Below are 2966 nucleotides of genomic sequence, written 5' to 3'. Positions count from 1 at the left end.
CCCGGGTCCTCTGCAAGAGCAGTCAGTGCTCTTAACTGCTGAGCTCTCTCTCTCCAGCCCCTGCTTTATTTATTTTTATTTTATGTCTATGAGCGCTTGTCTGTTTGTACTTAAGTGTACCCTGTGTGTTCAGTGTTTTTGGAGGCCAGAAGAGGTTGTCAGATCTCCTGGAATGGAAGTCACAGAAAGTTGTTCACTATCATATGGGTGCTGGGAACTGAACCCAGGTCCTCTGCAAGAGCAACCGGTGCTCTCAGCTACTGAGCCATCTCTCCAGCCTCCTAGACAGTGTCTTTCTTATGCTGTAGGTAGCAAAGTCAAACTGATAGTGTTTTGCTAGCTTTTGAAGTCCGTATCAGTACTTGAGGGACACCTTATGTTTCTCTGTTGTTTTAAGTCTATAATATCTTCTTTAGATTCATAGTCTAAAAAATGCCACTAACATTGTGATATCAACAGGTTTTAAAAATAACACACCTGTTTTGTTAGCTTTATTTCCATTTTGTTTAGGTCATTGTTTTACCCCATTTTGACTGATAACAAAAAGGAATATTCTAAAATATAACAAACCTCATCTTACATAGAGATGTCAAAGTAAAACAAATATGACTAGTGTAAATAGTTTCTGATAACTGCTAAGTCTTGTGTTTATTTTACATGGTATAGCTTTTCTCCAAAAAATTTATAGTTACTATCTAGATAAAATCAAACCAAAAATCACATCACTCAAAATAGTTCTCTTTTTGGTACAGTACCTGTTAATTTGGTTTCTCCAGTTATATTTAAATACATTGAATATATTAATACAAAGTTTTCTACATGCCATTAAAATCTGTCTTTGAAAAAATTTCTAGCACTGACAAAAGCTTATTTGTTAATCCATTGAATGTGAATTAGTGGTTTAGCTGAGTTTTAAACCATCTCATTAAATCATTCATCATAATTCACCAGGGTACTTTTTATTTTGAGAAGTCTTTTAATATTCATTTTATTTTATGTATTTATTTTGTTTTTGTTGCTGTTTTCACTGTTTCCCTATACCTCCAGCTACCCTAGAACTCCTTATGTAGACCAGGCTGGCCTGGAAATCAAAGCGATCCACCTGCCTTTTCCTCCTAAGAGCTGAGATTAAAGGGCTTGTACCACTATACCACACTGAAAAAAATTTTTTTTAATTTGGTTTATGTGTACGAGTATTTTGCCTGCCTGTCTGTAAATTCACCTGTATGTGTAATGTCTCAGGAGGCCCAAAGAGGGCATTGGATCCTCTAGAAGTATGTAGTTATGAACAGTTGTTAGCCGCCATTTGGGTGCTGGGAACTAAATGAACCTGGGTCCTTTATGAAAGCAGTCAGTGCTCTTAACTATTGAGCCATCTCTTCAGGTCTATTTCGAAGAATCTTTGACTTCAGTTTTTTGCTCTTTTTGGCGGGGGGGGGGGTGTCTTTTTGAAACAGGGTCTCCCTCTAGCACCAGATGGCCTGGAACTCACTGTGTAGAACAAGCTGGCTGTGAACTCACAGAGATCTGCCTACCTCTGCCCCTAAGTGCTGGAACTAAAGACATGCACCACTTTTTAAATAACCGTATTTTAGTTATAAAATATACTAAATGGTGCTTCAAGTTTATGTTAGCTTAAAATCTTTTATTTTTTAAATCTATGTATGTGTATATCTGCCATGTGTCTGTGTGTGTGTTCACCAAGGCCAGAAGAGGGCATCAGATCTACTGGACCTCAAGTTACAGGTACTTGTGAGCCACCTAATGTGGGTGCTCAGAACCAAACATGAGTCCTGGAATGACAACAAACTCTCTTAACCACTGAGCCATCTCCAGCTCCTATGATGGCTCTTAACAATGTATGTTCTCCTTAGAAAATAATCTGCAGCATCATATGTTATTTTTATCCTTGCAAAACTTTTGAGACAGTCTCAGTATGTGATCCAAGTTGGCCTCAACTGCTTGTATTACACGAAGTGGTCTTGAATAAAAATTCTGCTATCTCACTCTCCTGAGTGCTGAGATAACAGGTACAGGACAAGACACTTGAAGACAAAGTCTTTCGGACTCTATTGCTACTTAGATGAAAAGAAAAGAAAGAAAGAATAAGAAAAATTCATACTCAGACTTGTGGAAAGTTTCCTATAACATTTTCTACTTCAATCTACATAGTTCTTGGTTTTTTTTGGGGGGGGTTCTTTTTGAGACAGGGTCTTTCTCTAGCCCCAACTGCCATTCTATATATTTCTTTATTTGTGTTTCTTCTGTTATTCTTGGTAATCCTTTGATTCTTGAGTCAAAGCACTAGGTATATTTCAGAGTACATGCTTGCTAATTGTATCCTTTAATGTATTGCTGTTGTATGTCTTGTCTTAGTTATTTGCCTGCAATTTTTTTCTTTGTTTTGAGACTGGGTCTCACTGTATAGCTCTGGCAGACCTGAAACTCATTATGTAGACCAGACTGGCACCAGACTCACGGAGATATGTCACCCTCTGCCTCCTGAGTGCCTGGACTAAAAGCATGCGTGACTATCTCCAACCCTTTTCCTGAATTTTTGTTTTGTTACTCATAAGGATCTCTTTTTCATAGTTGATTTAAAAATATTGGTTGTGTGGTCACTTCGGTAGCACATATACTAAAAATTGAAACTATACAGAGAAGATGTAGCCCCTGTGCAAGGATGTCATGCAAATTCGAGAAATGTTTCATATTTTTAAGTGCACAACTTAAAAGAAAATATATATTGATTGTTACTATTTATTTTCTGTGTACATCAAATGGCCTTTGGATATGGTTTCGACTTTGAAATTCCTCAAACTTAGAAATGATTCCTCAATTTTTTTATGACTATTTCCCTCAAATCAATTTTTTAGTAATATAATGATGTGTTTATATTATATGAACTTAACAATTCTAGGCCTATTACATGACTCATTTTATATAATACTTTTTTTTTTTTTTTT

General features: G+C 36.4%; 1 protein-coding gene and 1 non-coding gene across 2 annotated transcripts in view; both read left to right on the top strand.

Moving 5' to 3' along the window:
• Usp34 (ubiquitin specific peptidase 34) overlaps positions 1-2966 on the top strand; it is a 239249-nt gene that overhangs the window by 116434 nt on the left and 119849 nt on the right. The gene's annotated exons all lie outside the window — the stretch shown is intronic.
• On the top strand, positions 2615-2718 carry LOC115072290. Its single transcript, XR_003851335.1, has one exon. It is a non-coding gene; the product is annotated as a U6 spliceosomal RNA (small nuclear RNA).

The sequence above is a fragment of the Nannospalax galili genome, unplaced genomic scaffold (genome assembly GCF_000622305.1).
Source record: "Nannospalax galili isolate Female #2095 unplaced genomic scaffold, S.galili_v1.0 scaffold682, whole genome shotgun sequence".
NCBI lineage: Eukaryota > Metazoa > Chordata > Mammalia > Rodentia > Spalacidae > Nannospalax > Nannospalax galili.
The sequence above is the reverse complement of the archived record's forward strand: the minus strand, read 5'-3'. Positions and strand labels throughout refer to the sequence as shown.